Source organism: Sorex araneus, chromosome 4 (assembly GCF_027595985.1).
Source record: "Sorex araneus isolate mSorAra2 chromosome 4, mSorAra2.pri, whole genome shotgun sequence".
Classification (NCBI taxonomy): domain Eukaryota; kingdom Metazoa; phylum Chordata; class Mammalia; order Eulipotyphla; family Soricidae; genus Sorex; species Sorex araneus.
Window position 1 is genome coordinate 126,712,995 of NC_073305.1, and position 22,583 is coordinate 126,735,577.

At 40.1% G+C, this 22,583-nt stretch overlaps 1 pseudogene; it reads left to right on the top strand.

The window, feature by feature from the left end:
* The first annotated feature begins 16,965 nt into the window (after nt 1–16,965).
* LOC101551106 (proteasome subunit beta type-6-like) lies at nt 16,966–17,674 on the top strand (annotated as a pseudogene).
* Nucleotides 17,675–22,583: the final 4,909 nt, after the last annotated feature.

Below are 22,583 nucleotides of genomic sequence, written 5' to 3' on the forward strand. Positions count from 1 at the left end.
ACAAATGAAACGGTATGAACCTTGGGGCCCTCTGGATCCAATAGAGGAAATTGAATAACAGAGTCAATTGAGCACAAGCTCTGAGAAGAGTAATTTATTAGGAAGGATGAAAGTTAATTATTTAGTCAAGCTGAAATACGTCATAATATGGTAAATGCATCAAGACATGTGGGGCAAATACGTAAATCTGATGACTATTGATTAATGCCAAATTAATGTCTTGGTTATTTAATCAGCTCTGTATTTGGTTTTAGAATTTTAAATCAGTTAAAAGCTAGTGCAATATTCTTTTAAAAGTTGGAACTAAATTAGAGACCAGGCTCAAAATCAAATTTCCAAATAAGAAATTGAATTTTGGTCATAAAATCCCAACAGGCGTGGTTTTAGAGTCCCATTTGGGCCAAGTTTTATGGGAAAAGTTTCTCAATGACATAGACAAAACCCACACAGTAACAAAGACAAATAATCCACCTCCCTTTAAAATTCTCTTGGGCCTGAAATTCATATCCAGTCCTGTAGAAAACATATTTTCATGTAGTTCTGGAAATAGGCAGACGAAAGACGAAGGTGGTGAGAAAGCCCTATATATTAAGAACTGTAAAAAACACAAGTGTGCACGTGCGTGCAGGAGGTGATGTGTGTGTGTGTGTTTTCGAGGGCTCTCGGGGCGGTGCTCTCGCCCTCTCGATGCTTACGTTTGGTGCTCTCGAGCCACTCTGTATGGAACAGATCTCAATGGCTCCTCCTGGTTCTCTGCTTCTGTGTGTGCCACTGTGCTCTTTTCTGTCTGTCTCTCTATCTCTGTCTCTGTCTCTGTCGTCTCTCCTCTGGTCTCTTCTGATCTCTCTTCTTCTGATTCTCTTTCTCAGGAGCCCTTCTGCTTCAGACTCTGGAGCGCCACTCTCTCTCACTTCTGACTCTGACTCTGACTCTAATTCTCGCTCACTTTGTGCTCTTTCTTTTCCCTGCTTCTGGCTCCAATGACTCCGATTCTCTTTTGCTCTGTGCTCTGCTTCTGTGTCTTCTCTCTGCTTCTGTGTCTTCTCTCTGCTTCTGTGTCTTCTCTCTGCTTCTGTGTCTTCTCTCTTGCTACTGTGTCTTCTCTCTGATTCTGTGTCTTCTCCCTACTTCTCTTACAGTCTTAGTTTATATAGCAATCACATAGGGTGGTGACACAAAGGTGGGTTGAACATTAACAAATCAACAAAGAGGGGTAAGACACTCCTCCAGGAGATTAACAAAATCTCATCTAAGGCGATTACTCCAGATTACTAGGAGATCCACTAAGGGCGGGATCCCATCCAGGATGTGTTGCTTTCTTCTTTCCTCAGCTAGTAATCCACTTAATTAGTTGTAGTAAATCTACTTAATATTTCTAGTAATGTCATTCTGTATGAACACTGTAAGAGATGTATCAAACTGAAAGTTTGGTTCTTCCTGAGGACATCTCACTATATTTTCTAGACCATAGTCCTCAGGTCAGGTTAGTCTTCCTAATCCCAGCAAGGTCCCAGTCTCGTCGTTACTTTTGGATCATGACAGCATTTGTCTATGACCATGTTCTCAACTTATAGTTGAGTATTGTGGTGCTTCGGTCTGGCCCATTTCGATGCCAGGGTAGCTCACATCTTGCCCTGAGTCCATTCCGTCCCTTGTTGGGACCCTGCTTTGGGGGTACTAGGAACTAAGCGCAACTGAGTTGAGAAAGCAGATGCCCAGGAATGAATATTATTGGAGTCAATCAACTCCTAAGTTACAAAGCATAATATTAACCATCTTCCTGTGTCCATACGGAAAGGACATTGCTCCAAGGTAAATCAAGTCCCCTGTAGCAAGGCTGAAAAGACAAACCCAATGTTATCCTACAAACGACCTGTTCAGAATGTATCCTGGATCACTAGGGTGACTTGTAGGATTACATAACCTCAGGTAGCTTAAGTTTATTGGGTTACTCCCTTTACAGTGCTCCCATTCCTCTTTGTTTATTTGTAGCTTCTTTCTTAGTGTTCTGTTGACTTGTAAATATTGTTTTTCTCTTCTCCTTGAGTCCTTTGCATAGTTTATTCAGAGCAATGTCCTTTTTGTATGGACACAAGAAGACTTAGCAAATGCTATGCTTTTGTAACCTTATGTCATTTGACTCTACATGATATTTTCCTCCTGGGCATCTGTTCTCTCAACCTAAGCCTCAGCTGCTCTTACTTCCTAGCACTCCCAAAAGCAGGGTTCCGATGAGGGACGAGACAGACTCAGGGCAAGCGGTGAGTTGTGTGCTACCCTGGCATCGAGATGGGCCTGGCCAAAGTGCCTAATGCTTAACTATAAGTTAAGAGCTTGATCATGGACAAATGTTGTCATGATCCAAACAGTGATAACTAGATTTGGACTCTGCTAGGGTTAGGAGTGATTAATCTGGCCTGAGTGCTGTGGTCTGAGTCTGTGGCAAGATGTTGCCAGGAGAGCTGCCTTGCAAGCCTCAATGTATCTCTTTTTATGTCCATACAAAAATAACTAGTATTAAGATGTTAATAAGTGTTTGGACTAAGGAAAGGAAAAAACCTTAAGAGTCAGGAAGGGCTTTGGAATGCCCTGCCCTCAGGAAGGGCTTTCTTATGTTGATTTTGCTGCCTGGCTGGGTGTAGCCTAGAGGGCAAGGTGGGAGAGACAAGTAGGAGGAGAGACTAGAGAAGCGAGAGAGGCTGCAGTAGATGGAGAGAGAGGCTGGAGCGGAGAGTGCGGGAGATGAGAAAGATGGAAGATTGAATAAACGGTAACTAATCAGCAACCAGCTTGGTCCTCGTTCTTCCTTCGCCTGTCCTGTCCTTGGTCAACGGCCGTCCCGATCAAGCCCATACACAGCGGTTCCAGAGCACTGAACGCGGCAGTGAGACAGAGCCACCCGGAGAGCCCGCGAGTGCACGCGCCCCTTGGCGTGCCTTAGTTTTTTACAGTGAGTAGTTCATAGCTTAGAATTCTGGTCTTGCAAGCATAAGGTCAATAATTCAGTCTCCAGCGCTACCATATGCACTGAGCTTGTTCTGATTCACAGAACAACAAATGATTTATAACTGCACTGAAATCAGATCTGTGACAATCGCGAAAAGGGTACAATTCCCAGGGAGCATGACAAAATTAAGATATGAGAACATGATAATGGCCAAGAAGTGCAACTCCTGGCAAGCACGTGTGTGAACATTGCACCAACACCAGAGATCACCACAACCAGAACTAGCATGAACACCACAACCAGAGATTTTAACATCTGTGATCATGTGTGCAAGCACCACAACTTAAGCACTGCAACCCTCGGTGAGCACCAAAGCTACTTGACGTGAAAAACCCTCTCAAATACCACAGCTAAATGGATGAGTACTGACAGTCATGCGTGCGAAAAACAGTCATTGTACTACAACAATAGCAATCATGACAGGAAGGGGCAGAAGGGAAAATAAGATAAAATTTATAAAAATAAAATATTTATCTTGTTTTAATTCGTTTTTGGTAAGACACTCAGATATGACATACATTTCATATCATAAAGGAAGTTTCTTTTTTTAATACTCGTTATTCCTTCTAAGCAGGAAACCAGGAATACCAGGCTATGCTGTGTGGGGTAGTTCAGGAGATGAAGAGAAAATGAGGGGAACATATGGGGAAAAATCTTTATTTGGGTTTCTGTGGGAAGGGGTGGGCAAAGTAGGGGAAGCAGGCTTAGGATTGTTTAGTCTGAATCATGTCAGAAGATTCTGAGGTGTTGGGACTGTTCATCCCTGTCTGATAGCTGGCTTTGGGGTGGTGAGAGCAGGGGGTAGTGATTTAATGGGTGAGAAGTCATAAGAGTAAGGGACATTGCTGGGGTGTATGGGGTCTGGAATTGTTGGTTTGCCTGTGAATGATGTAATTACAGGCAAGTCCTTTAAAGTCTCAGGGAGGTGGCTGGAGTGATAGTACAGCAGGTAGTGTGCATTTGTCTTGTACCTGGCCCACCTGGGTTTGATTCCTAGTACTCTATATGGTCCACTGAGCCCAGAGAGATTTAGGAATAAGCCCTGAAAAAACCAAGTATGGCTCAAATTAAAAAGAAAACGTTTTAGGGACTAATCCTGGGGCGGGGGGGGGGGCGCAATTTCTTCTTGGGAAGTGAGGCCTCAGTGCATCAGGACTCAGAAAAAGAAAAAACACCTCACAAAAACCAAAAAATGAGAGAGAGACAGACAGACAGGCGGACAGACATACAGAGACAGACAGACAGACAGAGACAGAGAGACAGAGAGAGACAGAGAGACTACACACAAATATAGTTCCTACAGGACCTTTTATTCTGTGTTCTGGGAATGTGTACAATATTAAAGTATTGAAAACATCGTGCCATCATTGCTCAGCATTTCATTCAGCTTTGCTTAGAGCTGTCTTTACTTTTATGTTCTGTTAACCATTCAAAGATGCTGTCTGAGCTTTACTGGTGCATTTATCCTAACTACAGACTATTCTGCAGCTCTGCTGCTAATAATGTTTTCTTCAATAGCAAGAAGACTTAAAAAGTTAAATAATGGGAAAATGACTCTGTACACCAAATATTCTGCTGAAGTTCTCTTGAAAGCTTTTCACATATGGAGAAATGCCTAGGAGGGCTGTCCACTGAGAGTGTCAGTGAAGGTATTAAGAGACCAAGCATTGTTGAGGAAAGATGAACATCCCATTGAAGCACACATAGAATCCATTCTAGAAATTAAGGGTTTTCATACTTTAAGAAGCAAAGAAGTAATATATTTAAACTGAAATGGTTTTTTAGATTGGTTGTTTTATACATCACACATAGAATACATTTTGAGCCAAATTGCAGCTAAATTTATATTTCATTTAATGTGATCACTGTAATGCTGGTGGTTATATTTGTGCTAAATTTTTAGTCATAAAATTTGATTTTCAGGAGATTAAATTTAGCAGTAAAATATTTTCTGGGCCAAGGAATAAAAGGAAAGCCCTCAGGCAACAGTGTTTTTCCATCATTAATTTTTTAATGCATTTGTTTATAATAAACACAGCCACAGATGGTAAGATGACTACTTTTTCATTGTTAGCATTTTTCATCTATAAGCTTGACATTTAGCCAATAACTGTTCTTGTCAAGAGGTCAATAAATGAAAACATCATGAAAAGAATATTTTAAAGAAAACATGGTGTCGATCACATTTAAACTTCTCTATAAAAACAACAAAGAGCCAGTCCTGGTCTCCAGGTGAACATTAGTGGTGATTCACACTGAATGGCCATTCTCTCACATACCACTGTGTGGTGCTGCTGACTTTTTATTTTTTTTGAATAACATAGGAGTACTGCTATTTATTCAGCCATTGATTAAGCTGATTGAATTGGGCATGAACTCTACATTACTTTTTTTTTATTCTATTCTGAATGTTAACTTAATTTTGTTATTTTATTATTATTTCCCCCCTTTTTTGATTCACCATGAGATACAGCTACAAAGCTTTCATGTTTGAGCTTCCGTCATATAATCATCAGACATCCATCCATTCACCAGTGCACACTTTCCACCACCAAAATCCCCAGTATTCTTCCCCTCTCTCCTCCCCCCCATTTCAACCCTTCCCCTGCTTGTGTGGCAGACAATTTCCCCCATACTCTCTCTCTCTCTACTTTAGTTACATTTGATATTTTGACACCAGTCTCACCACCACTCAAGCCTGCCAAAAAGGCAATGCTAGACGATTTGTTTTGTATTGCTTATTATGGATAAAATATGTCCAAGAAATTCTGTGTCATTTTCTTTTCAGGAGCTTTAGTTTATAGTCTGGGTCTTGGCCATTGATGAGATTACATGGCACCAGGGGCAGTTTGTGGGTATGGCTGCCAAGTTACTGGAAAACTGGGGACCTGGGGGGAGGAGTCGTGATCCAAGCAGGCTTGGAGATCTCAGTCATGGGTTCCCGCATATATGGGTTTTCCTGCCAGTCCGCTCTCTGGTGAGGTTCATCCCATCTTGGGTGAGGCTCATCCAAGCATGAGGAGAGTGGCCTTGGGCATAGCGGCAGTTGGGTTCTGGAGGTTTTTGGCTGCTGGGGTTCTGCTTGGGGCAGAGAGAGAAACTCAATCTGCCCCCCTCCGAGGTGCCCCTGGTGAAGACAGCCTGGCTGCTGACTTTTAAAATGTGTGCCTGTGCATGTATGAGCGTGCAAGTGCATATGTGTGTGCCTTTGTTTTTAATTTAGCATGCATGATGTCAAAAGTAAGCATACTTTAGGTTTGGAAATACAAAGTTCTAGAATTCTATCTACTGTCTCTAACCCCTCTAGGTATGACTATCAAGATTCAACTTTGCTAAATGATGAATTACCTGGAGATTGAAATTACATATTTTCTGTTCAATAAATAACTACTATGAGTTATTGTCTAAGGTGAGATGGTGAGCTGGGCTCGGGAGAGTGTGAGGGGTTCGGGTGGCATTGGTACCATCGTGGGTCTAATCTAATGTAACTATAGAGCATGCATGTGACCAATTTGGATTGGATCCCCAGTGTCTCATATGATCCCCTAAGCACCACTAGAAGTGATTCCTGAGTATAGAGACAGGAGTAAGCCCTGAGCATCGTCAGATATGTCAGATATGGTCCTCTTGCCATGACTTATGACACGAAGATCCTACTCACGCATCTGCTTCCCAGCTGCCCAGCTTCCCAGTTGAGTTCTGCTATGATAGTAGCAGAACTCAAACTAACCATCTGACTTCACAGATAAACATATTTGACATAGAAACAAGAACCTTTCACAGTCTAGAAAATATTTTTCTGTATCTTTATTTTTCAATTATACTAAAATAATTGTTAAAGGGGCCGGGGCTCCCGGGCAGCCCATTTCAAGTTGCACATCCAACCCGAAAGACTAAGTTGGCAGCTCGGAAGCAGATGCGTGAGTAGGATCTTCGTGTCATAAGTCATGGCAAGAGGACCATATCTGACATATCTGACGATGCTCAGGGCTTACTCCTGTCTCTATACTCAGGAATCACTTCTAGTGGTGCTCAGGGGACCATATGAGACACTGGGGATCCAATCCAAATTGGTCACATGCATGCTCTATAGTTACATTAGATTAGACCCAAGATGGTACCAATGCCACCTGAACCCCTCACACTCTCCCGAGCCCAGCTCACCATCTTACCTTAGACAACACGTGGCTCAACATGCCAGGCAGGGAATCCTGCAGGTGACTGGGTCGAGTCGCAGCACCTTTGGGCATGGAGCCACGGCAGCAGTGCGCACAGTGGCTCATCCACTACAGGGTGCTGCCTGCTGACCATCGGGTGACCTGGCTCTCGGTGTGGGTTTTCGACCTGGCACAGACCCTCTGCAACGGGGTCCTGCTCTGCCAGCTGCTCAACAACCTCTAGGCGCATTCCATCAATCACAAGGAGATAAACCTGAGGTCCCAGATGTCCCAGGTATTGCCCAGAGGTTCAGGCAGTACATGTTTGTCAGCATGTGAATCCAACATGCCAGCTGACCAAAAGCTTGCTTTGGGTAGACTGGGAATACCCGTAAGGACAATTAGAGGCCACCCCCAAAGCCTCTGTCCCTCTCAGAGAGCCTGGCAAGCTACTGAGAATATCCCGCTGGCATGGCAGAGCCTGGCAAGCTACCCCTGACGTATTTGATATGCCAAAAACAGTAACGGCAATAACAATAACATGCTCTTCATGTTTCTGGAGCGAGCAGACACCATTAGGCTGCACTGGCACGTGACAGGGACAAATGAAGATGTTACTGGTGCCCGCTTGAGCTATCAATGAACAATGGGATGACAGTGATAGTGTGAATGGTTAAACAAATGTAATCTATATGGGTGAGTGTATATGGGTGATAAAGCAGAGTTGCTTGTTAGAATTTAGTTAAAAAGAAAGGCCTAACTCTTAAATAAGGTGATACAGATTACTCAAGATTTATTAGTCCTCTGCAAGATACCTTCTCCTGAGAAATTTAGCACAGAGACACACACACCAAAATAATCTCAGGGCCGGGAGCTGACTTAAAGGTCATGTAGAAGCAGGGCCAGATTGGGTGACAAAGCAATGGAAAGGCACAAGCAAGTTGAACATCATGGGGGAAAAGCCAATCTGAGTAAATCAGTCAATTCTTTTCTAGAGGCAAATAATCTGGAAAGAATTTTGTGACAGGGAAATATTCTTTTTGTAACACCAGAAGATTTTTGCAGATCTTTGGAAAGAGGACATGGAGGATGGCATGGAATAACTTGGTAATTTGTATATTTGCCTCAGGAACCAGAGACTAAAGATTTGGTTCAAGCGGGAGTATTTCTTTGATTATTCTTCCTCTCTTGATCCAATTCACAGAAATTTGGATAATTAAAAGTCCCTGGTGAGACACTTTGAAAGGATTTACAAAGGGAATGCATCTTGATTATCAATACATTGAGCAGTGCAACCACCAACTCACAGATGGTGCCTTCAGCTATCATTTCCTTACTACACCCTCCTACTCAAGTTCTATTGTGGCCCCTCTGCCCAGATCAGAGCTGAATTAGCAGCTGCCCCCTCAAAGTTGTAAAGCCAAAGCACAGTGAGGACAATTGGTTTATTGGTTTCTTGTTTTCTTCTCTGTTGAATACTGGTGGTAGAGAGAAAGGAAAATGATGTTACTAAAAATAGAGGCTTGTTGACAGTAACAGGGCCATGACTCTTATCACAGATACTTTTATTATCACAACATAGAAGTCATATCCATTTCTAGAAATAATTCTAAAAGAGAAACCAGCAGTTGTAATTCTATTCTCTCATTAACAAACCTCATGGACCCTGGGCCTCAGTTTTCTTGCATGTATACATATATATATATATATAATCTTATAATTTATTATAAAATAATTCCCTGCTATAATTATCCATTGATTATAAACAAAAAAGATAATGGTGGCTTATAAGGCTGCATTTAAGAGTTCAATTTCAGGGGCCAGAGTGATAGTACAGCGGTTAGGGTGTTTTCCTTGCCCGTGGCTGACCTGGGATTGATCCCTGGTATCCCATATGGTCCCCCAAGCACTGCCAGGAGTAATTTCTGAGTGCAGAGCCAGGAATAGTCCCTGAGCATCACTGAGTGTGACAGAAAAAAAAACCAAAAAAAGTTTAATTTCACACCTATTTATTTTTAAATTTTTGTTTATCAATTTTTAAATTTTATTTTATTGTTATAATATAGTTCGCAATATTTGATTACACTTAATATTTGAACACCAATCCCACCACAAATTTCACACCTTTTTAAAATGTATGTTAACCAGATAAGTCCGCTGCCCAAGTGCCAGTATCTCTCAAGGTTTTGTATTTATTTTTCACATTACATCCATTTATAGAAACTAAGCCCATTCAGGAGTAAACAAAAAAATTTCCTTTCCCATTCAAACCAGGAAGAAGAATTTCAGAGGAGAAAATTTCCGTTTCAGATGTTTGGTAGTTAATAAACAAACAGTGACCCTCTTGTCAAGCATTTGTTTTGAAAAGAAGGAAAGAGAATCTAGGAAGTTACTTGCTATTCAATGGAATTAAACCATTTTATCCCCCTACTCCCTACTAGCACACGCACACACAATAATTTGTGTATAATACACATATAGAGGGATGGGACAGCCAATCGTGTGAATGGGTAGACCTTGGAGATGTGGCCTTTTCAAAGTCCCTCTCTGCTACTACTCAGTATGAGGGACGAGAAATGACAACCTCTCTCAGCCATAGTATCCTTTTGGGCCTAGGGAGTCATGGAACTTTATTCAGGAATAGTTGTGGTAATGAATTTTGGACAGTGCAGGCACATAGTACGTGCCCATAACTGTTGCTTATGATTATTGTCCAAATATGTTTGTAAATAATGGATTAAAAATTAGTGGGTATTGTTGTGGTTGGCTTGGGAATGCCTTGAAATGAATACAAATGAATTATAGACAAATGTTTTTTAACTTTCAAGAGGCATCATTTCCCCTCTTCTCAGTAGGTAGCCTGTTTCCATAATGAGCATTCTTACATCTTCTTTCCTGAAAAATACCATTTGAATGGTAGTCGGTCCCCAAAGCCAAAGACAGAAGAATCTTCGGGGATAATCCTAGGATTGTGAAAGTGGGCTGATAAGTGTTTCACTCATCACTTAGTTCAGCCCTTGTTTATAGAGGATGGCCACATCCTGGGGTAAATAGAAGCAGCCACTATTCAGTGCAGAGCCCTGCAGAGCATGGAAAACACTGAGAATTTCAGTTTGGGGGGAAAAAGAGAGGAGGGAAAAGAGAGTTATTTACAGTACCACATAACTAGTTATTTATAGTACCAGATACCCACCAGGTAGAAGGAAGAGGCAGTCAAAACAAAGATATTACAAGAATATTCTGTAAACTGTTTCAAGAACAATCTTGAAGCTGGGAACTGTGAAATATCTGTGGAGCTAGGGTCTGGTGTGTCCTTGACATTCATAACAAATGGACAGATGTATAGTATTTGAGCCTACTGCAGATATCATGAGGGCCTCAAACAAACAAACAAAAAGATACCTAAGAAAATTAGAGAAATGTGTTGATATGGGTCAACTCTTTAATAAGGAAGGAAAATATGAAAAAAAAGAAAGTGTAGCACCCAACTACTGACTTGCTTTCAGGGAGGTAATTTATTCACTGTTTTATTCAGTGTCTAAAAAAGCTGGTTATCATTTTGTATATATTGCTTTGGAGTAATTCTCAGACATCTCTCCATTAAAAGTTCTGGTGTAAGCCTCTAATTAGTTTTTGAAGGAGATCTACCTGAATGTGGAGGGATGCTAATGATCAGCAGCTGTTTGCTCTGTTGGTGCCCAGAGAGAAGGCCTGCCCCTAATTGGATTTACCTGCATGATTTAGTTATCAGAGGAGGCGAAGCATTGTAATAGAATAAATATGTGCAGTTAGGACAGGTGTGAGTGCACAGGAGACAATCAAATATCAAATCTTGATATTTGTTGTATTTATAGACTTATAGATGTATAAGACAGGATAGAGTTTTAGTTGCCACCTAGTATGACTCTTCACTTATTATTTTAAGCTGGAGAAACTGAGGTGAAGATTAGTTACATGCTTAGTCAAGCTATCCATCTTAGGAGAATGAAGCATCCAATTCAGGAGTTCTTTCTTCCTTAGCCCCAGCCTCCTGGAGGATGTCTCTTAATCGCTGTTGTGGTACTTTGTGTGTGTGTGTGTGTGTGTGTGTGTGTGTGTGTGTGTGTGTGGTGGGAGGCAGGGAGAATTGCCTCTTTTATTTTATTGTGTAGGCTGGTAGATTTAATTTTAGTAAAATGTGGGAATAAAAATTATGATTGGTAGGACTGTGGTGAAGGAATTGGTGTTAGAAAATTGTATGCCCTAGATGCAGTCATAAGTAACTTTATAATTCAGTGACTCAATATTTAAAAAAGAAATCTATAGTTGTGTATTTCTTATTTGTGTCTTAATGTACATTTTTTCCCTTCCTATTTCAATAAACCATTGAGAAGCTGAGTTATAGGATCTTGAGATAAGTAGTTTTTCATTATTTATCATAGCTTTATAATATGCAATTTCTGAGGTTTGGTTTCATATGTTTATATGTGATTATTACCACTCCCACACCAAAAGACCCTCTGCACCTTTATCCCACCCTTTATCTCCCTTTGCCCGTGGAAACAGCCATACATTTGACTGAATCTAAGAGTTAGGTTTTTATGTTTGTCAGATTTTTTGCTTTAGTAATTCATATTTCACTGAATTAAACCACCAAGAAAATTTTTTTGCCACCTTATTTATTTTACTTAGCATAATCACCTCAAGTTTACCAATTTTGTCTTAAAAGACACAGTTTCATCTTTTCTAATGGCCAAGCAGCATTCCACTGTGTATGCCATTACCTATTTATTCAGTTATCTATTGATGGACATTTAGGTTGATTCCATACCTTATCTACTGTTAATAGAGCTAGAAGAGTGCTTCATAATTTTATATGACACAAACATTTATTGACTTGGACATGCCAGATCTTAGAGAGAACATGGTTTGTGGGTAAGGGACTTGAAGCAAAGATGGTGGTATCTTGTCAGAAAATAAGATATGTTGATGAATATGGCAATGAAAATATTTAAGAAAACACACTTTAAAACACCTGTGGAAGGGGAGTGTGTTGTTTTTTTTTTTGCTTAAAAATGATGGAATATATGAATGTGCCGAGTTACTTGCACTTGTCTGATAGAAGAGGTGGCTTATCCAGCTACTCAGGGAAGCAGTACCTCGGTGGTGTGCGGCTCTTCAGGATTGCTCAGGTTTCAAAAATAGGATTATCAAGAAGTCTGACAGCAATAGGAATAATGAAGTACCCAGAATAAGCAGTGAGGTGGCTTATGTCATGTTGCATACAGCCTCATAGATAAGAGGTGATTGATCCTTTTCAGTAGGCCAAGCTCTTTAGAGGCAAAGAAAGAATTTCATTCACAGTGGCCATATCCACAAGTCAAATTCCCGTGACAAAAAAGCACTTGCAATGAACTATAAATTCAAATAAAACTGCCCTCAACTGATTTTACAGTTATGCAAAATGTTTGGGAAACATGTTAGACATATCAATCCTTACCAGATCCACAAAATTAATATTTAGAATTTCAGTTGGCAAAAGAATTATCAAATTCTCTCAAGCTGAGGGGACTGTGAAACTATTTGAAACCAGGGAAGTTTGCGAACACAAGAGAGAGTTGACATTTCTCCAACGATGTGAGGAAATGTAGGAATGGAGTCACTGTAAATGTAAACAATAATGTGTAAACAAAATAAGCAATCTGTATTAAGAACCATTCTACTTTTGTAGAGTTTGGGATCACTTGATTTTTCAAGGTACAAAATGTGTTTGCACAGGGAGGGGGTTTCTGCAAACCTTCCCATTACTATCTATGAGTGAGTTGAGTAATAAACAATAAAGAAATAACTTTGAGGTAAACATCTGCATATATTTGACTTATACCATTACAAAACTGAAGATGTTTGGAGATGGAAGAAAAGTACAGTGGGTAGGGTACTTGCCTTGCACATGGTTTCGTTCCCCAGCATCCCATATAGGTCTCTGAGCCCCACCAGGAGTAATTACTGAGTGCAGAGCCAGAAGTAACCCTGGAGTATCTCTGGATGTAGTTCCAAAACAAACAAACAAACAAAGCAAAAAACAGTCTTTATATGTTATTTTAGTTACCAATAATTACTGAAAGAAAATTTGGACCTATATTTGCTAAATGTGCTAAGTAAACTTTAACATAATTTTTTAATTCCATTGTGAGTATTTTTTTTTCAATAAAATTAAGGGAAATGCTCTTATGGCAACCTCTGACCTTGTTGAAAATTGGCCTTGCACACGCCTGTCTGGCAAGTGAACCGAAACAAATTTGTGGGGAACTCTTTCAACCCTATCTCTTTACTTGTTGTGGTAGTTACCATCTACAACGAATGATAAATCTGTGAGGGGCCCACAGCTCTACTCATTCATTTCAACACATACTAAAAATTTGTAGGTCGAATGAGACAAGGGTTATCCATTTGGGTAAGTTGAGGAAGATGATGATGTCATTTTATGCAATTCCCTTTGATTCTTGTATGATGAAGTAATTAGGGAAATAACCACCATCACCAATGAAATGATAATAGAATCCTAGGGATTTGTTTTCCTAGTTCAGTAATCAGTTCTAAATCCAGAAAAATCTTAGCTTTGCCAATACTATGAAACTACAAAAAGTTTACTGGGTTCTTCCTTAAACTGTCTTGGTAAATTTTTTAATGGCATGTGAGTAAACAAGGTTCAATGCAAGTTCTTTAACTAAACTTCCTTTTTTTGACTTAAAACCATACCACCAACTTGGCTTATCTAAAACATTGATTTTTTTTTTTTTACTTTTTGAGTTCTTTGAGTATAAATAGTTTAATGACCCTTTTCTCATTCACTGTAACTTGGAAGGGAAAAACTGAGAATATTCTTTCAGAACTTTCCTAAAATAAAATTAGGTGGTGTAGACACCAAAAGTTACTCTGTATTTACAGGACAATATAAGTTCAAGTTGATAATCATTGTAAATAAGAATCTAGAAACAAATTGAATAAATGAATAATAAAACACAACAGTCTTTATTATGAGATTGCTCACAGACTTCTGTTGTTGGGTTTAGTGCATTTTTAATTCAATCTGTCATTTACTACTGAATCACCCTAGAAATATTGTATTGTCTTCCTGAGCAGCAGAGTAAAATGAAATATCAACAGAGACTTCCTCATTGGGTTGGGAGGACTGAATGAGATAATAGCAACTTGTTTACAGTTACCATTATTATGCTAATATTATCTCATATTAGTGATATAAATTTGTGTAATTAAGTTAGGTGTTTAAGCACACTATCTATATTAATAGTTTAATAGTTACATTTCAAGTCTTATTTTAATTCCATTTTCAGATTAAGAACAAGCAACACATAATTAATATTGTCATTGAGTTTAATAGTAAGCTATTTTTAAAAGTTCTTTTAATATTGAAGATGATAACATAATTTGTACTATGAAACACAATGTCTTATCACTGATAATCTAACCTGTTTAGAAGCTCAACAATTGTATTTTCCCTTTTCCTTTATTTTTATCTCCACAGGATAAGCTGTATGGTTTTCTTTCAAAGTTTCAAAGCTGAAAGAAAATTATCTATACCGTACATTTTGTAAAGATACGATCTCTTGCAGAGTAAAAGCTATTCACTTGAATCAAATACATATGTTCAAAGTGATTGCACTTGCAATATTGTTGTTGAACCAGACATTTACTCAGATGATAATAGCCAGGCTAAGACACTACTGCTAATAGCTAAGAATAGCTAAAGCATAAGGGGCTGGCTCAGGAAGAAGAAAACCTTGCTAAAAGAAGGTAAAATAAAATCCTGTCAGAAAAAAAGGGGGCTTAATTCCAGTTGATCTTTGCATCATTAGATCATTGCTTTTGCATTTCACACATACAGAGCTGAAATAATTATGTGAAATACTGCTCTGTGGAAGAGATGGAGGTGGGCATCTGCTGCAAGCCTTCCTCAGTGAGCCAGGGTCCTCCAGGCAGTTGACTAATAAGTGTTGCGAGCACATGATTACTCTCCAGTGAGTACCTCCCTGCTTTTCTTTTTTTTACCTTTCTTATTCCTCTCTCATTCTTCTACATCCTCTATTTAATACATACAAATTCCCTAAATGCAAGAGAGCCGTTCCTGTTTCAAAAAGCTTATGACGGAATGGAGGTATCCTGCAGTGATCTCCAAGGACTCACTCACATGGATCCTAATAACCATGGATTTGTGGCTACTCCAGTTAAGCCACATTTTGGGGTCTACTACAGTGACCAGTAGGTAGTACTTTAGATATCTAAGAATATGCAGAAAGCTGTGAGTTCCATTATTATATTTTCTAAGGGAAAATTTAAAGTGTGCTATTTTATTTTCTTAGCAATAAAACAGTATTTCCAATGGGAATGGATTGCATGATCCAAAAAAAGAAAAAAAAAGGCTTCTGTAAGTGTCAATCAAGTTTCAGGTTGCTTGGCAGTGCACACAAAGACCAAACAACAACCCCCTACCAAGCACAACTCCCAACCCCACATATGGCTGTTATTCCAGAGATATTCAGCTGAGTCAGACCCAGAATCGAGCTTTGACAGACGGCAAATATGTGACAGCACCTGTGTTTTATTCTTTTTTAAACAAGAACAAAATAAACAAAAGTCATACATGTATTCTTTCCTCTCAGAAGAGGATATAACAGTAAGAGGACTGAAAGTTGCTGTGCCAAGTTCTCTCAAGTTATAAAACTAGACTGAATGCAAAGCAGATGAAATTTCATCTCTGCTTGGGAAATTAAACTTTTATATTGAAAAAAAATGTGTCTACTTCTGCCCCATTGAAGTGCTCAGAGTCTTGGTCTCAGAAGTTCGATTCTTGGTCTCTGTTGCTGGGCACAGGCACTTGGGTCCATCCCTTGCTGAAAGATTCATGGAGATCAGGCAAAACTCAGCAGTGTTTCGGGATCTCCCTAGGGGGTGATACACCACTGTGGGGGGTGGCCCTGAGAGTAATTAATGCGGTGCTTCCTATTCATAGGCTTAAAAAGACAGATTTCTCCAGAGGCTGTTGAAAGATTTTTGAAACCTCTGATGGAGATAATGAAATATGTTTCAGAAAGCCAAGAATTAAAAATAAAATCCCTTAAATAAGTTTAATATTTAAATAGATTGATTTAAAAGAATATGTCAATGTAGTGTACATAGAAGTAAAGCTCACCAAATACAGCCCGGTCAATAAAGAACACCTTTCTTTGCATTGTCTTTTCATCTGTAGTTTGTCAAATCATGAATTTGATAACCACCTGCCCCTTATTATAAATTAAGGAATGGGATTTCATTTAGTCCTAACTCTGAGGAAGCACTATTTAGAGCTCTGTTGTCCCAATTAGATTGTTTATCTTAAAAAAATCCTGACAGCATTTGGAAGAGTTAGAGAAGTTAGGGTTTTATAATTTTTTTTCAGTGATCATTTCTGTATTTTAAGTTACTAATTCTTTTTTATGTAAATTCTATTCTATCAAAAAAATCCTCGCTGCTTCAATCATTTTATTTTATTCATGAGAAATTGAATTGAGGAAAACAGGAAATTGTTGGTAATGTTCTTATAATTCCAAGCCCCTAATGCCAAAAATTATGGTTAAAGAGTAATAAGTGTATATTTATTCACATTATATTCACAAATATCGAATGTAATCAAATATTGTATAACTACTTTATAAAAATAAAATAAAATTAAAAAATTTATAAATAAGGAGGCAAAAATAGTGATACTAGCTATCAAAATTTTTGCCTCCTTATTCTTTTAAAAATATAATTTGGATGAGGAAGATGGTTCATCTTAGTAGTAAAGCTGCACCAAAAGCAGCGGGAAAACCTGCCTGGGGACGGAGGGCCTTTACCCCTGACTGGGAAAGCCAGGAAGTCTCCACAGGAACAACTACCATGGAGATGCAGTTTGACGGGGACCAACTCCAGAACAACCACTGGGTCCTACATCGCCAATCGAGTGACTGACAAGCTGACATCTATTCATGATGGACTTTTCTGCTGCCGCTCTGGCTCAGCAGCTGGTACCCATGCAGTCACTGATGCGATCACTTACCAGCCTGGTTTCCACAGCATTGAACTGTATGAGTCTGCTTTAGTACACACAGCAGCTAGCCTCTTTAAGGAGATGTGTTACTGATACCGAGAAGATCTGATGGCAGGAATCATCATTGCAGGCCGGGATCACTAAGAAGGAGGTCAGGTATATACTCAGTGCCCATGGGGAGTATGATGGTACAGCAGCCCTTTGCCATTGGGGGCTCTGGGAGAGCCTATATCTATGGCTATGTTGATGCTACCGACCGGGAAGGCATGACCAAGGAAGAATGTTTGCAGTTCATTGCTAATACTCTCGCTTTGGCCATGGAGAGGGACAGCTCCAGTGGAGGAGTCCTCTGCCTGGAGCCATTGCAGAATCAGGGGGGGTAGAGTGGCAGTTTTGGGAAATCAGATCCCCAAATTTGCCAGTGCCATTTTGCCACCTCCCTGAATCCAGGATTCAATAAGAGACACCTTTAGTGATGCAACGTTCAATAAAGCTTGGTAAAGGATATATATATATATAATTTATATCTAAAAATATAATTTGGTTCGGTTTCTTTATAGAATTAAATACCACCACTAGTCTGCTTGCTTGATGAAGGTAAATTTCTAAGTGGGCTGCAGAGATCCTCAAGGTGGCAGCACCTTCATAGTTTTTACATCTTCCCAAACTGCAATTTCAAACTGGGAGCAAAGGCACAATAACTACACAAAAAGAATTATTCCAGGAATATATACTGACATGGCTACATAAACCTGGAACTATGCAGCAAGTTTTAAAATATTAATAATGTAATCTATTCTTGGAAGGCAAAGAGTGCTTCCAGTCACTTTCATATGAAAATGCTCAAAAGATAAAAATGCAAAAGCTAGGAAATATCAAATCTTTATAACACAGCACTTGAAAATAACACAAAGCATAGAATTCAAAGCTATGATTTTTACAGTAGTATTATATTGTGCATCTTCCTATTTCTTATCCCTGTCTGGTATTGCCATCCATCATATCTGTGTTGTTCTCTAGTGGCTGTTCTGATTTCTGTGTGCTTGTGCTTAAGGGAGAGCTAATATGGGATATTTGAGTCAAAATTATGATGGCAAGAGCAGGTTTAAAAACACGAGCAGGAAAACAGAAGAAATGATAGCAATTAAGAAGACTAGTTATGGGCTGGAGGGATAGTACAGTGGGTAGGTGCTTGACTTGTATGCAGCCAACCTGGGTTCAATCCCCAGCACCGTATATGGTCTCCTGAACTCACCAGGAGTGATCCCTAAATGCAGAGCCAGGAATAAGCTATAAGCACTTGCTGGGTGTGGCACAGAAACAAAACAAGAGTAGTGAAGGTATGCAAAACTGCCAAAGTATAAATATCTTGTGTTTAGGAAAGGTTACATACAGGTCAAGGGAAATCCTCTTTTACTTTTCAGTCATAGCAAATATTAGCAAGTGCATATTCATTAAAAAGGATAGCCAGCTCAGCCTACAACCTTTTCTGTAGAAGGAAAAACTGTAGGAAAGGATAGTGTATCCCATAAATCAGAATATGATTTTATCTTTCTGCATTCATGAATTTATATCTCTGTAGCATCAAAAACTATCAGGTTTAAAATAATAATAATTAAAAAAAAACTATCAGGAAAAAGAAATCCAAAAGTTAACTGTGCCTCCCACATTAGCCTAGCTAGTTTGATGTTTTTAATTGGATTTATTGAATTAAATGAACTGAACTTCAGTGACTATAGTTTCAATTTTGTGTAGGCTCATGACAACTAAGCCATTTTGAGGGTGTTTGTGAATTACTGGCTATCATTTACTACCTATCAATGCCCCAGTTAGCCAGACTCAGAATTTGAGGTTTGTTCATTAACCACCCAGTCAAACACCTTCCATCAAATATTGACTTTATAAAACACTAGGATGTGATCTTGGCACTTTATTTTTCGTTGAACCTTATCATAAATCAGCCTTCCCTTATATTTTGTTTTATTTTTTCCTTTCTAGGTCCATGAACTCCAACATAGACACTAATCACTTAATTGGTTTATTAGTACTAAAGCCCTGCTCTCAATATTCATGTTTACAGATGCTTAACCCTTGAATTTGCTCTTCCTCCCTGCCCCTCCCCACCCTTCCCTTACCTCTGTTGATGTGCTGTGATAAATGAGATTTTATATACACTTGTTGTGGTGCTTGTACATTTAGTTGTGGCTCTTGCTGAGGGGATGATGATACATATCAGGTTGTAGTGCTCACACACTTTGGTTCAGTGAGACTAGGGTTACACTCCTTTACTTGTGCTTAAACACATTCTGGTGGTCATGCTTACGGGGAGTGGTTGGTGCACTTACACATATGCTTACAGGGATGGGGTTTGGCCACTGTACTTCCAGATCATTTTGGCTGTGATGCTTGCCTGGTTACGTACTTTGTTGTGATTCTCACACACACCTGGCTGCAGTGAAGCTGGAAATAGTTTGTGACACTGGGAATCAAAGACAGCAGAGCTTTCGGGCACAACAAATGAACTGCTTGCACTGTACTCAGTGCATGTGATGGCAGTGGGGACTGAACTCGGTCTCACACCTGCTTTAGCCATGGAGCAATCTCCTAGGCCCTCCTTGAGACTATACTATATTTCACTTATCTGATTCATTTTTGCTGTTTGAAAGATGACCTTGACTCCACTATTTATAAGATCAATTAAAAAATCCATTTTTTCTAAAATTTAAACTATTATCATCTGATCACATATCATGGAAATATTTTTCTCAAGGCTCTACTGTCTCCTAACACTTCACTTGTCATCCTGTTGACTTCAATTTGCTTGAGCGGGCGCCAGTTCGTCCCAGTCTCCGTTCATCCCTGTCGCATGGTAGTGTAGCCCAATGGTATCTGCTCACTCCAGGAACACAAAGAGCCTCAAACCATTCATTCAGGGTTTTGATGAAGAAGTCTGACCATCTCATAGGTGGGTGGCCACATGGTCTTTTGATGTCCAGTGGAATCCAGTTAGTAACAACTCTAGTCCAGCAGTCATCTCTGAATCTCATTACGTGTCTGGCCCATCTGATTTTTGATCCCTTGGCAAATGAGACAGCGTCCCTGATTCTTGATCTTCAACGGAGGTTGGCACTCCAGATTCCTTCTCTCACTAGAGTGAAACTCCAAGCATAGCTCTTTTGATTCCTCTTTAGGATACCCGAATAGCATTCTCATCCTGTTTTTATAGGGCCCAGGTCTCTGAGGAGTCTGTTAGTGAAGGAAGAATGGTGGAGTTGAAAAGATGTGCCCGGAGCCAGAGATTTTTTTGTCCTATTAACCACTTCTTCGATGCTCTTGAAGGCATTCCATGCTGCTCTCTTCCTCCTGCACAGTTCTGGCACCAAGTCGTTCCTCATGTTGTGTTATTGACCCAGGTACATATAGCTGCTGCATTCGGAGATGTTTGTTCCATTGAGAGCAAATGGAATGTCAGGGACTAGTTCCTTTTACATGAACATTGTTTTGCTGAGATTCAGCTGCAGTCCGATATTTCCACACTTGTGGTCAAAGTCGGCTAGCTTTTGTGCCACTTTGTGTTATGAGAATGTGAAGTGAAGGTGGTGTACTTGATGACCGTCTATCTTCACTACTATTCCTTCCCATTCCAGTTGTCACATGACCTTCTCGAGGATGGCACTGAAGAGTTTCGATGAAATGGTATCACCCTGCCCGACCCCTCTCTTTACATCAATGATCACTTCCATGTAGAATAGTGAGATCCTGGTGGTGAATCCATAATACAGCTTGCAGAGGATCTTGATGTACTGAGTTTGAACACCCTGTTTGGCTAGGGCTTCGATGACTGCTTCAGTCTCAACACAATCAAAGGCCTTCTTTAAATCCATGAACGTTAGACAGAGGGGCATCTTGAACTCTTATGAAACTCTGATGAGCTTTGTTACTGTGTGGATGTGGTTGATTGTGCTGAATCCTTTTCAGAACCTGGCTTGCTCACATGGTTATCCTTCTTCTAGTGTTCTGCCTATTCTATTCAGGATGACTCGAGTAAACAACTTGTAAACTATGGACAACAGGCAGATTGGGCGACAGTTGCCGATGTTGTGGATGTCTCCCTTCTTGTACAATGGAACAGTCCTGTTGGTTTTCCATTGAGATGGAATCTTGCATACGGACAGGTAGCATGTGAAGAGCTGAGCCAGTGCATTGATGGGTACTGGTAGCAGATTCTTCAGGTGTTCGGAACTGACCTTGTCTGGACCAGGTGCTGTATGCGTACCAACAAAATGATGAACAGGTGGACATGGCTGTCAAAGAGATCCGCATAGAAGTCATGAATAATCCTCTCCATTGCCCTTCTGGAAGATGTGATAGATCCATCAGGACATCAGAGGGCAGTCACCTTGGTCTTGTAGTTGGGGAAGGACAAGTGAGCTTTGCGAATACTTTTCCCAGCTTATGCTACATTGGCCAACACTGTTGCTCTTCTCTTTTATCACTTCTCTATACAGCTTTGCGAGCTCGGACATTAGCCTGTGGTTGTCTGAGGCACGTCCCAAACCACGTTGAGAGTTTCCGAAAACAGGCATCTGTTTGTGGCTTTCCCACTCTTGGCATTCTTTGTGCAGTCATGGAGGTGCTGAACAAGTTGATCGTATTCCTTGTTGATGTTGTCAATGACAGCATCTTCCCAATTGCCACAATAGTGCCAAAGAGCTCCCAGTTGGTGGTCATTCTGGGAGTTCTTTTCTTAAACTTAAACTTTGCATACCTTTATCCCCACTCTGTGAAGTAGAATTTTGCACAAGGAGACGGTGGTCCGATCCCATTTGGAATTTTAGGGCAATAGCGACATCAGTCAGGCAAAACCTTCTATTGAATATGACGTTGTCAATGTTGTTGTGGAGCTGTCCACCGGGAGACTCCCATGTTCAATGTTTAGATTTGGCCTTCTGGAACTCTGAGTTACCATGGATGGTCTTGGTCGACATGATAAACTCAGACAGTCTCTCACCCTGATTGTTCCATTGTAGGCCATGAGTCCCAATGTGGAGTTCTCTGGGTGACCTTCTTGGTCCTATCTTGGCATTAAAATCACCGACAATGATCTTGTAGGAGGTATGGTCTTCTTTATAGAACTTCTCCAGCTCCATGTAGAACTTCTCAATTTCTTCTTCATCATAATTGGATGTTGGTGCGTAGATGCAAAGATAGAAACTGCTGGCAGTGAGCCACATCTATTCAAGCGTAATCATCTGATTTCGGTTGTTAGGCATTCAAATGAATCAATGCTCACGGCTAAGTTTGTGTTGACAAGGACACCAATGCCACCAACACCACCGACGCCACCGACGCC